General features: G+C 44.6%; 1 long non-coding RNA gene across 1 annotated transcript; it reads left to right on the forward strand.

The window, feature by feature from the left end:
* The first annotated feature begins 9,678 nt into the window (after positions 1-9,678).
* LOC135264517 (uncharacterized) lies at positions 9,679-12,823 on the forward strand. Its single transcript, XR_010332713.1, has 3 exons — positions 9,679-9,795; positions 11,479-11,608; positions 12,629-12,823. It is a non-coding gene; the product is annotated as an uncharacterized LOC135264517 (long non-coding RNA).
* The last annotated feature ends 863 nt before the right edge of the window (positions 12,824-13,686 follow it).

The following is a 13,686-nucleotide window of genomic DNA, read 5'->3' on the forward strand; positions in this document are numbered from 1 at the left end:
CCCCGCATTAATGCGCTTCGATACGAAAACGCCGGCGTTTTCGGCGTTGTTTAGAGGACACCTACCAGGCGACTTTCGGTCAGCCGTGTTCTGACACGTTCCTCCTCCGCGACCCTCGATATGCATCCAAGGGAGATGCTGCCAAGCCGTGCCCGATCTGGCAGTAAGCGTTCTGCACGTTGTGCAAAAATGAAAGAAAATGGAAAATTCTGTGAATATATCGATAACAGCTTTAATACACTAAGCACACACACCATAGGACACAGGCCATTGGCGAAAATGTATTTATTGTTCATTTAAATACTGAAGATAGTGCTTTGCATTCATAAAAAGGCACAGAGATTAGAAACTGTAACCTGAAATTAATGGATCAATGCATTTTCTTCCATTTCCAGGGAATAATAATAGTTGCATTATATTTGTTGCAAATAAAAATGAACTCACACTAAAGACCCCTTCAATTTATGAAGCGTGTGAAGAAGGCTTGCCTCCTTTCAATGCCTGCATATTGCTTGCATCTTCTGTATGAAATAAAAAATGCTAATCACAATATGAAGTACTCCACTTCTAAGGACAATAATTTTATTCGATCACAGGTTTCATGTGAATAAAACAGGCCAGAAATCCAAAAGAGAGCCTATTTCTGTTTACTGTGCAACCATGTCATGGAAGGAAACCGAACGCATAGCCTACAATTGCCAACTGAATTGTCTAATAATAAAAGGTTAAAGCTGTTCAGCTCCCACTAGCAGCAAAGTTCATGCTGGAATAAGCAACACAAAGCACTAAACGGGACCGTTACTCATAGCGATGTGTTTGAAAATTACAGACAATGCGGCAAAGGGCTTATGTCTGGTCCACTAAGTAGAGGGGCTGGAGGCTCGATTCGAGCGCCATGTTTAGCCTCCTTAGTCGCTGCCAAGTTATACCGCCGACTTTTAGTACTGCTGCTACTTTCTCTAGCATAAAGTTGGAAAAGGAAAGGAAAAAAATGTAGGTCTTTTTTTTTCTCTGTGTGCAGGCAGTATAAAAATAAAAATCCTGCATTTTAGACGCTGCAGTTTTTTGCTGTTTTAGCAGTGTCTGTTCTCTTTTATTTTATTTTTTTTAAGCTGCAGCTCAAATGGATTCATTCGGTTTCGCAGGAGAACACGTCGGCTGTGCAGAAGTGATGTCTAATTTTGTGCCTTTTCGTTCCGTTATGATTTTACCAGCGGTAGCGGAAATGGCACCGAAATATATCTGCCGCCTATGCGCCTGGTACCTGGCACGTTCAACCAAGCTCCCTCCGCGAGTTTTCATCTTCAAATACCCACCGACTACATTTTGACTGAGAACTTGAAATAAGTGTAAAGTCTCCGTTCGATATCTCGCGGTGTCATATGTTAACATACCGAATCGATGTTGACAGTTGACGGCAGCCAAGCACATGAAAGCGGGGATTACAGCCTCAAACATAGATTTGTATGTAGGAGACGGGGCTGGGGAGCGTTGAGCCTTTGCTTCTGTGCTGCATCGAACTCTCGGTGGCCTGTTTTTGGCCTGGCTTCTCCCAGCTCTCCATACACAACTCAAGTTATTATCAAGCCTGCCCAGCAGTGTGGCCCTTGTTTCATAAGTGTCAATTCATTTACTTAACTTTTAACTATCAGTGAACTCTGTAGACTAAAGGGGAGGAGGGTGGGGGTGTATTGTGGGCTGAGGGCCAGAGAGGGATGGGGGAGGGGATGGGGGGGGTGCAGATACTTGCATTCCGGGCCCTCTTGGCCCACTGTAACTGTGTGTGTTCCAGAATCCGGTTCCTCGCCTCTGTGAAGTCACAGATAATTAGCTGCCTTATCAGCACGGGACACCAGCAACAACCCCCCCCCCAACCCCCCTCCCCTCAGAAGTGACAGGCCAGGGACCAGGGGTGGTGGTGGTGGTGGGGGCGTGTGTGTGTGTGTGTGAAGGGGGGGTGGGGGGGTGGGGGGGGGTGGAGCGTGCGGGACAGAGGAGCGATGGTGGTGGAGCCTCGTGAGGTTGCACCAGCTGCTGCGGCCTGTCACCATCACCAGGAGACCTCACTTCTCATTAGCATAAATTCAAATGACAAATGTGGCCATTGTGGCAGACTCATTAATTCACCAAAGGGGAAAAGCGCTCGCGCTGGGCTCAAAATCCTTCACTGCCCGAGGACTGAACAAGTGTTAGGGCAAAAAAAAAAGGGGGGGGGGTAGAAGAAAGTGAAGCCATAGTTTTTATTACTTTCTTTATAACCGTTCTTTCTCTGTTTGGCGGTTTGTAGTTGCCGTCTTTTTTGTTATGTGCGCCTGTGTGTGCGCGCCTGTCTGTTTCTGTGTGTTTGCGGTGGGTTTTTATGAGTTTGGTTGTTCTTATTGTTTCTTCTCATACTGTGCTCTATGATCTAGCAGAACAATGGAATGAGTCAGAAAGGCACGTTCCTCGCAATAACCAACTCTTTCAGGCCAGCTTCAAGTCATGTTGTTTGTCAGCCATACTGAACAAGTCTAAGGCTGCCTCCTTGTGGCAGGGGGAAGTAAAACACTTCTGGATCAGCCATGAAATGCCCAAGTTAAATAAGCTGAAGATGTACCATAAAGCTCAGTGTGTAACACATTTTGGGGTTCGTTGTGGGGTTCTAATAGGAAAACAGTTTTAATCCAAATAACAAAACAAAACCAGATTAATCTAATGAGAACAATACTGAAACCTTCAATGATTTTCAATAGAAATGAACTCATGTGAATACAGAAATTACTTGTAACACAGCAGAATTACGTTTTTGGGAAATTATCGGTCTTATAAGCTCAAGAAGAAGCAACCCACACTGAAATTACGGCTTGAGTCCACGGCCCAGCAGCTTAGCGGGTAAATTCTGTCGTCTGTGGGATGGCGTGCCATATTCAGCAAACGCTGCCATTTGTTTGCAAAGAGAGAAAGTGTGTGGGGGGTGGGGGGGGGGGTGGGTCTGTGGACGTGAAGAGAAGTGGAGCAAAATGTCTCCCCGCCACTGAAAAAGAGAGACATGGAAACTCGCAAGGCGGGAGGAGGAGGAGGAGGAGGAAGGGAGAATCCGTCCGATCCTGGAATTTCCTCCTAGACTGCAGTCAGACAGGGTGGAAGAGCATAGCTCCGGGTCTCCGCAGCTCAGAATAGATCCGGCTTATTTTGGTCACGCCGCTCCCGAGATTTCAGAGGGAACCCTGGAAGTCTGGGCCGGACAAAAATACACTGGAAAAAAAAAAATACTGGAAACCCATCTTTATTGTTCATAGCACGCGAACGACGTCGACCAATGAAAATCGGGAGATCTAAATAAAGAAAGCCGATATTAGAAAAGGAGTTAATGCTCATGGCAAAGGAAAATCCCCTAGTGTAGCACAGCCTTATAAAATTAAAAGGATGCATAATTTGTAATAACTTTATCCGAGTTCAGATCTGTTCCTTTCTTTTAATTTGTCGGCAAGTAAGGCCCACAACTGTGTCAAGGGTGTGACTGGGACAAGGCTGAATAGTTGAAGATATTATAATATACTCTATAATAAAAGAAAAGATTGCATTACAAATAAGACAAGTTGCTTTGGCATTAAAGTGCTGGAATGCGGTGGAATGAATAGAAGTCTTTCAATTGAAAGAAAACAAATTTGAAAATGCTCTTTTTTTTTTAAACAGTACTGTAAGCAAGACAGTTTTAGTTGCACCATCCAAAGCTCTGCCAAGAATTTTAAGGGTTTATGTAACTATTAATTAGAACTTCCTCCGTGCGCGCACAAATTTGCTTTGGAAAATCCATCGTTTTGGCAACGGCGACGGGCCCGGGGTGGTCTAGATGAAACGTTTAAACACAATGACAGATAAATTGGCCGGTTCTTATCCTCGCTGGTCTCTCGCATCTGTCTCCTTTGTCTCGGCTCCCGACAACGGCTTAACTCAGCCCCACATCTGGTCTTAATCAAATCCAGGTGTTCCCGTACAATACCCCCCCAGCCACGTTCCGGAAGCCTTCTTTTCATCCCTTCCTCCCTGTGTTTAAGCCAGGTGCAGCGTTCGCACCGGATCCGGCAGGTTCCGCCGTGACACCCATTCCAGCGACGCTCAGCCCGCAATCAAGCAACGCGGCGTCGTTCGAAGCGTTTAACCCCCGACCCCCCCCCCCGACCCCACCCCACCATACATTCTATACAATATCCTCTATAAATATTCTCCTGTTTTTCTAATTTACTGTATATTTCAGGCAAAAAAAAAAAAAAACGCTGCCAAGCGTTGCAAAGAGAGAAGTACCGCACATCCAAGGCGGGTTAAGGCGAGCCAATCTATACAAACCATGGAGAATAATTTCACATATATCCCGGCCTCACCTGGGAAATGCATTAACTGGATAGTTATTAAACCAAGGTGGGGATTTCTGGGGGTTTCTTTGACGGTTCGTGGTGGACGGTTCGACAGATTCTTAAACGACGCTGTAAAAACGATGTTGGTTCAAAGGGACCTTTCTAACGAACCCGCGGTCATTATGACCATGCTGTTCCTATCTTCGCGTAAGTGGCATCAGGTTTTCCATGCGTAACGTGATTGCTTCGCTTTTCGGTTACAGTGTGGCCCATTGTTTGAGAGATTTCACATTCGCACCATGTTCCAGGGTTCTAATAGGCAATTACAGTCAGACTGGGACTTGTTCATATGTTATTATTGTTTCCATGGCAATGATGCGCTTAAACATGCTAGCGAGCCGTCGTTGGGCATTTAGATTCCTACTTCTCAAACCTGCAGACTCTTCCAAATAAAACGTAAGGCCCTTTTGCAAAGGGGAGCATCAAAAGCAAAAAAAAAAAAAACATTTTCGGAGAATTAGGCTTGGCCATCCCTTAGGAAATAGGCATCCCGTCCATAGAACCGGCCCTGGACTTTAAAGAGGCGAGAGAGATCCTAAAGGCGGGTGTTCCTCTGCCAACTCAAACATATTCCCGCATTTAAATGGTAGCCGAATTGGCGCCATCGCGCACACAAGCTCCATCCGAACAGGCCCGGGGTTTTAATGAAGCTGGAGACTGTCTGACGGTAGAACAACAGTGGGCAGACCAGCACAAACAAACATGTGATGCAATGGTGGTGGTGGTGAGGGGGAGGGGCGAAGGGGGGAAAAGGGGGGGGGGGGGGGCGGCTGCTAAGCGTCTGAAAGAGGCCTGTCCCAGCGGTACTGCTCATTGTCATCGCAGACCTCCCCACCCACACCCCACCCCGCCCCGCCCCACCCCGACTGTGGTGGCTTTTGCCCCCCCCCACCCCCTTGCCCTCCATCCTGGGTTTTTTCTCCGTGTGAGGAGGGAAAATATATCCCTCAGAATTCCAGGAACCTGCTCCAGACTGTCTTTCCCATTAGAGAAGCCGCTCGGACGCAAAGAAGGCAACGCCGCCATTAGGCTTTCATAAGCGATTCCTGGATTTGTGGAAACTGGAATTAAAAACAAGCAGTTGCCTGTCTGTCAAGGTACAGTGTGAAGCTGTGAAGAACATGCTCTTTTCAAAAGATAAAAGAAACTATCCTTTTTTTTAATTGCCAATGTGTGTCAGGTTATGAACAGGCCCTGTAGCCTGTGGACCAGGTGGTGTGCTACCCTGGTCCGATAGAGCCACAGGGTCTGCCTTTTTGTTGTCACTGAGCATTTAAAGGTGTAGTATGTAAGTTTGGAGAAACAAGAGTGAGCTAGATTTTGAAATAAATGTTCCACCCCTTCTATCAGCTCTCCCTCCAAACCCCCTCCCTCCAAACACATACAGTACATGTGCACTGACTGACAGTACTGCAGACAAGACAGAGACCTGTCCTGATTGGTTGTTACGATTCAGGCGCAGTGAAATTTGGAGTGGCTGATTTCAGAGCCTGGGGCAGTCAGCGAGACTAGATTTTTTCTTAGAACTTTTAATTTATTGATATCTGTCGAGATGTGATGGAAATTTAACCAAATATGAACAAAAGTGTTTTCAAAACTTATACTGACCTTAATCATAGGTTAAGTGGTAATACTCAGGAGTATCGATGTCTGGCGTGGAGTTGTTCAAACCCCTGTGAAGTGTCCTGGCAAGACACCTACCCTAACTGCTCTGGCAATGGGGCATCATTTAACGTTGGATAAGCGCTATAAATGTGTCCTTTACATTAAAGTAGTTGATTACATAATTAACTCACCTCACCTGGTTTCTTGGGTGTCGACTAGTTGTGGATCCTAAGGTGAAAAAACCCTCTCTGTGACCAGGATTGCAGATGTCTGATCTACACACCTGCACTGTAGTGATAAAGCACTTCCTCTCTCTCTACCCCTCTTGAGTAATACTAGAATACCTGATTGACGGGTGTCAGAATCCAGGCCTGGAGGGCCACAATGTCTGCTGGCATTGGTGAGTTTCAGCACCAGTGATTAATTCAAGTTGTTGATTGGCCGAAGCAATCACACACCATATTCTCAAGGCCTTAATTGGAAGCTAATTCAAAGGCACTGTGCCCCTCCAGGACTGGAGCTCGATACCCCAACCTGCACGCACAAATGAGCATCATAGATCAGATAAGCAATGAGAGCAGTGGTGCACAACAAGGGCCAATCAGTTTCTGGATTTCATGCCTACTTAAGCTCTTAATTATGTAATTACCCCAACCGTTAATTTGATCTGACATTTTTTGATAAAGTTGTGAGATACAGCTGCAAACTGCGCACGTACTCCGTGGTGAAAACGTTTGACTGTGCTCGAACCGGAGCGAAATCAGCCCTGATCTCTACAGCTGTTTAAAAAATTAAAGGAAAATAACAGGTGAATGAAAGACCAGCATACACACCTCACCCACCTCTGACATGGTATAAGGGTGGGGAGGGGGGGTTCCATACCTGAATAGACTGACTGAATGAGTGTGTGTTACAATATGTGAAACCTGTGTCAAATATGTGTGGTTCCACACTCCAGGCAGGACCCAGTGTCCATACCGCCCACTCATCAGCTGCCCCCCCCCCCCCCCCAGCCCCACCCCCCTGCCATGATCGCCAGGCCCACAGGCTGCTCCTGTCAGAATATCGGGCGTCTGCTCAGCCAACGCCGTGTCACTTCTGTTTGACTGACATCTCTCGCTTTGACACAACACAAGACGACACCCATGTGTATACGCTCCGCTTGAAACTAAAATCCAAAAGAAAGGAAGGTAACGTAGTGATGGCTCTCTAAGACATTCTGTGAAGTACATGGCAGGGGGGATAGCAGGGTTTTGCCTGCATAGAGAAGTCTTTGGTGTGCCATGCACCAAAGCAAAATTTGCTAGCGAGAAGGAATAGTTCAATGCAAACCATGTGGGGTGACCCTACGTGCGACAGCAAATACTAGCCCAATGACAGGGGGCACCAAAGACCCATTTCATGCCAGGGAAAACTCTGGATCAATGCGATATCAGACAATTTGATGACATTTTTAAAAGGCACCAGAAAAAACATCAACATATTGAAAAAAAACATATTGAATGTACCACTGGAATGCACCAAACTGCTTACTTGACACCCAGACAGAATCACTCTCTGTACAGTAACCTAGATGTGGCTTGGTGTGGCATACCAATATTGCACCAGCATCATGGAGATTTTATTTTTTTTAAGTGTGTTATCCCAAGTTATTTGCAAGCTTACCACTTCACAAAGCCATCATGGACGTCATAAGCTTTACTTAGTCACTTTAATTTCCGCCTAGGACACTCACGGGACACTCAAATCGCTTTTCGTGAGGAAAGCGTTGCTACCCGGTGTAGGGGAAATATCCATTTAAGTGTATTAGTTGAGCGGTATGGCGTTATGTAAGATTCAGGTAAGCAGAGGTAAAGGTTCTTTAGCAAAGGCGCAGAGCCCGTATTACCACATCCCTGCATGCGTCGTGTTTTTAGAGTGAACTACACTGGAATAACTCTCCCATAATGCATTGGGCTCGTAGCATTGGATGCGCCTTTTGATTTAAAAGCTGACACGGCTTTTGTTTGGCGTGTCCCTTGGTATAAGATCCAGCTGATATTAGCCCCCCCCCAGTGGTCACGAGCACTCGTTTAATTCCGTACCTGGACTTCAAATCCATGCCGAGATGGGGGGTGGGGGGGGGTAATTTTGTTTGTGCGATAACTGATTCCAACAAGGGTCGTTCAGGAAATGAAGACTCAGAGCCTGGGACATGATTTGGATGTTTGGATCCTCGGGTAAAGTGGCTGTCCTTTCACAAACAATGTTCAAGGGCTCACACCAATTTTTTAATGTCGCTGTCAACAAGGAACCACAACACCTTAACTGGCAACAATTGACGGGATGTAAGAATATAAACGTCAGGATTTTTGAGTTCAATGAAGAACCCGTATTTATTTAGAAAAAGAGCAGGGAGTGCTTGGTGGAGCTACAACTGTGTACAATGAACTGGATATGGAACGGAAGGCTAATTCACCTATCTGAAATTCAGGATAATTCAGGATTCAGGTGCTTTCACAATTGCAAACAAAAGAGGAAGACCTATCCTTAATGGCGGTCCAGTTTTTGACAAAATTCCAGTTTTAAATGTAAATTACGCTATCCTGAGTTGACAACTCTGTATTAAGTCATTGCTTGTTCATTACAGATTTATAATCACTGGAGCACTGACAAGATACCCCATATGTTCTGAGTTATATCTAATTAGCGAGCTGCTCCTGAAACACATGGAGTCCTCAAAAGTGAAAGATGAATACAAAAACTCCAAGGCACTCTATATCCAAAAAAAAAAAAGAATAAAAACCCTATGATATTTGGCTGTATCGTGAGACTGAAATAATAAAGACATTTTAGTCTTTTTTTTCTGAAGATGGAATGCCTTGGAGTTTTTGTATTTGCTTCCACATGAACATGAACCCTACCTTGCAATGAGAATCTCTCCATTTTGACAATAATTGATACCATTTGAAGCCAAAGTAGCATTCATTTTTTGCCATTTTTGTGAAAGATGAATGTTATAATGATTTATAATGGTTCAGTGTCAGCTAGCGGTAATAATTTCATAATAGGCTACATACCAGCGTACGTCAACTGCACAAAGAACACATATTAAATTGTTGCGGTAGAATAGGCAATAGTAAAAAAAAAAAAAAAAAAACAGTTAGACACTTTCAGCAGTCAACCGTATATTGTGATGACAATACACAAGCTGTAAAACATATTTGAACCACTGCACACTGTGTGCATTATATGTGAACACAGTAACAAAAAAAGGATCTAGGCCTATTACTCATGCGCAAATCAATTTACTGTTCAACATTGTGAGAACTGACTCCAGACTGAGCTAATTCAATATGAAAACAAAGGAGTCCAGCTGGAAAGGAACAATCACTGACTGTATCTGATTCAGACCAGTGTTGGGACAGCTCCATATCCATATTTGGCATGAGAAACGGACTTCGTACCAAATGAGCATAATACCAGGTATTGCCGATCGCGGCGCATGTTAATCAGAGATAAATGAGAGATAAATGCAATTAGCAAACAATGTTACTATAAATTCATACAAAAATAACGTGACTGTTCTTATTTAAATTTTGATCCGTCTTACCAAGAATTGCCCTCTCCCGCGCCCGTCAAGTGCACGCTCCTGGAGTAAGAGGCGGAGTCTCTGTGGACCCGCCCTCCTCTGAGGGCTGAGTCACCGTTCTTGACATACGGCCGTCTGTGGGGTTGGAGCTGCCCTGGGTTCCAGCTCGTGCGCCAGCGGCCCACACGTCCACACATCAGGCTTTTTATTGTTCCTTCCACTGGGGTAATGGAAACTGCGGCGCGGCTAAAGAAGCGGAATTCGGCTCGGGGCCTTGCGGTTGGCGTCCACCTTCTCTGAAAAAAGAAGCTGCCCGTGGCTGAGCGGTCAGCTACAAAGAATAACATTCAAAATACGCTGCTCTGCATCTCAGCAAATGAGAGGAAATCCTGGCTATGTAGAGCGCATTGTAAAAAATAAAAAAACTTGAGGTTTTAACAAATGGGAATCACTGCGCGACGTGATGCTATGTATTAAAAATGAGTGAAGCATATAAAACGAGGCGCCCTAATACGCGTAAAAGCCATGCGGTTATTTGGCCCATGTTGCTAATTAAAACTAAGATAAATCGAAACAAATGATTACGATTTAAATCAACGGACAGGTTGAGAAGTGTTCATCTTTTTCTCGACAGCTTTAGTCCGTCCGTAAATTGAACATAGCTCTGATGCACGTTATTGTGTGTTATTTTTGGATAACTAATACATCCATACAATGGGGGGCCTACACATGAGCAATACATGCACCTGCGTTATGCGTTATCAGTTGCCGTGTTAGCGTTATTATTATTATTTTTTTTACCAACAGTATTTGAATATTTTCATTGATACATTTTTCATTCAATGAAAAAAACGTAAATGGTGCTTTGGGCCATTTTACAAACATTACGCGCTGAAGGATTGAGAGTGACGTGAAGTCTTATGGGAGCGCTCACACTCGCAAAAGCAGCGAGGCTGGATCGCCCCCTTAGTCATTTGATTATGTGATGTAGGTACTGTTTAGATTTTGTTTCGTAAGACTTGCCGCCAGCGATTCTTTTTTCCCCCTCCCAAACGTTAAGCTGTATTGTTTGACACCCGCTATTACTCCTGCCAGTTTTATAATCCCTGCTCTCATAGGACTGCTTCGTGCTATGCCAACAAACCTAAAACACATGTACCCATGCTGTTGCTGTAGATACGCTCCAATGTTCTGCCATGCAGACCCCGTTCTGCCTTTGCAAAGCTATAAATTACTCTTATTTATTGGCCCAGTCCACTCTGGTGACTTGCAACTTTCTCCTGATGAATTTGAAAGTGGGTTGTTTTTATGTTATCTTTCTTTGCACGGGCATTATCGGTCTCAGTCAGACGCTGCCTCTACCACTCGGCCGGTTCCTTTGTTTTCCGGCCGCGTAATCACGGTATTAATTATCGGTTGTTTGCTTTTTATTATCTTCCAGACCGCTGTGTGCAGGTCCGAATGTTGTTGCAGCCGTGGGGGCCATGTGCGTGTCCGCACCGCGATAAATCTGAATAGTAAATGCGGGAGGAAGCAGTAAAGAGGTAGACAGAGGGCAACGAGTCGCGAGCGCCCACACACAGTTTAACACCAGCTCAGCGAGACGGGCTTCGTCTGCACCTCGGAAAAAGTTTCTCACCCTGTGAGGAAATCGGCACTCCGCTCTGAACAGGATAACGTTTAAATGGAGGCACAGCCTTGAAAAGTTAATTCTCTGTCTCTGCTAAGCATCAGGGTCAGCCAGACAGTAAAAGCCACACTTTTCATTTTATTTGGCAAACAATACATTAAGTAACTAGAGCACTCAGCAAACGTGGCTTGTGTGTGCATCATTGTGAAGAGCTCAGTATAAAATTTTGTTTTGGTCATAACTTCAATTTTCCTTCCTGGCTTGGTTTGGTGATCCAGGAGGAGCTTAAATCTTCAGACAACTCTGGACCAAAGTTTGTGATACACCACGGCAGGGACCTTGGTACGCTCTGAAGTTGACCCCAAGATATGTTGGTGATGTCACCAAAACCATTCCCTTTCATGATGTGTAAGTAGCCCTCACTCAGAGGCCTAATGGTTTCTCCATACCTGTGATACAAAAGCCACCCCTCTCATGTTCCCCAATAACTTCAAAATGTCTCCACTCACCATTATTTTGGCTCTTTTACTGACGACATGACTGTTCTTTAACCAAACGTCAGCTTTCTGCAATGGAATTTGCTTGTTTGTCTACAGGGGTGTCTAGTCTTATCTGAAAAGGGACCGATGTGGGTGCAGGTTTTTGTTTTCGCCCAACAAGAAGACACTTAATTCTGCTTAACAAGGTCTCAAATGAAGACTATGATTAGCTAATTAGCTGAATCAAGTCATAGTGCTGGGCTAAAACAAAAACCTGCACCCATACCTCTTTTCAAATAAGACTGGACACCTCTAATAGGTCAAATAGTGATCTACAAATGCGGAGGGCTCGCCAAATTAAAATGGGCATGCAAATAGTTTTCACTGGATTGACATGGGTTCAAATACAGTCAATTATTAAATCACAGAAGCTCATGGTAGCTCTCAAAAGGAGATACGCATATTACGAATCCACATTTTTAGGAGCAGGTCATTTGTTAATTCAGAAACACTTTAATCATGGGTTATCCTACCAAATCAAGCAAATGATAGTTATTGTTTCATGAGACAACACCCATTCTTGAAACCAGGGCTACGTGTCTTCAAAATAAAGAGTGGCTTCCTTTCTGACGAGCTGGAAGGAGTTCCTCATCCGTCATTCCCCGACTGGAGTGTCCCTCCACAAGACTGCCACTGCAGGTCCTCATTAGGCCCAGTTGCGAAATTTGTCTTTTCTTGCAGAGCCCACGCATTTGCCAGTAAAACCGGAGCCAAAGGCCACGCGTGTCAATCACCGGGAAAATTGGCCAGCGGGTCACTGGCATCTATCTCCGAACCCCAAATTATTAACGCGTCTGTTTTGAAGGAAAAGGGCACTGGAGGGCGCAAGTCTTGATTTTAGGATTTTAACTTATTTTTAAATGTCATTTTTATTTCATTTGTTGCACAGATGCAGAACGGGACCAACAGGAAGTGTCAAAGTAATGAATGTGCTGTGCATTCTGCTTCACAAAACCACAGTCAGAATACAGATAATTATTTGTTTATTACTAAAACTCTTTATCAGACTTCATTGTTTTGTTTTTTTTGTTTGTTTGTTTTTTTTCTTTGACAGTTAATTAAAAAATTCTGAGGTTTAACTTTAGGGGCGCCTGGAAGTTAAATTAATTGTTTGTCTTTTAATCGTAAATATCACTGCAAAATATGCAGTGCTGAATCAGCTCGGAGCCTATGTTTCATCCCTGACAGCATTGCATAAACTCAAAATATGTTTTTAGTTTAAGTAAAATAGTGTTGATTCAACAATTAGCTTTTTCCTGTGGTTCTTTGCCCACAGTGTCATTTGTAAAGACATTGCATTCTCCCAGAATGTAAATAAGATATGCATATCAGGGCTGGGGAAGAGAGGAAGCTTTGCATGAGATCATCTGTCAGAGACATTTCCCCTGTCCGTCATCCTGGACTCTGAGACCACACTGCATCACGCCCAGAACGTAAGCATCCTCACCCTGGAGCTGAACTCTAAATGCTAGCAGGTGGTGGGGGGGGGTGGGTTGGGGGCTGGAGACATCGCCTTGATCCCAGTGGTTTTGGGCCTGACCGCGCCCCACCCTAGCTTGAAGCCTAGAGCCTAAAGTCCATCTCCTGGCCCCCTCCTCAAGACAGGAGGTGCTGTCCACTGCTATTGGGCATCCGCTCTAATGGTGATTTGCTCTGAATGTGATGCAGGGGGATGGAGGTCAGCCCTTTTGACCTGTCAATGGGTCACAAGCCCCAAGTTTGGAGCCAGAGGCTGCCCTTAATTGGAGGTCTCTGTCTCAGGATTCCCTAGATCCTGCAGTATCCAATCACACTACAGAGTATTTTCAATGTAGAAAAAGTCACAATCAAAGCCATTCTATTAGAAAACAAATGCATATATCATTTCATTTATCTAGCAAACACATACTGTACATATACTATTTAAATTATTTAGCAAACAGATGCATTTGGGTAGTTGATGTGATG

The sequence above is a fragment of the Anguilla rostrata genome, chromosome 10 (genome assembly GCF_018555375.3).
Source record: "Anguilla rostrata isolate EN2019 chromosome 10, ASM1855537v3, whole genome shotgun sequence".
Taxonomy (NCBI): Eukaryota; Metazoa; Chordata; class Actinopteri; order Anguilliformes; family Anguillidae; genus Anguilla; species Anguilla rostrata.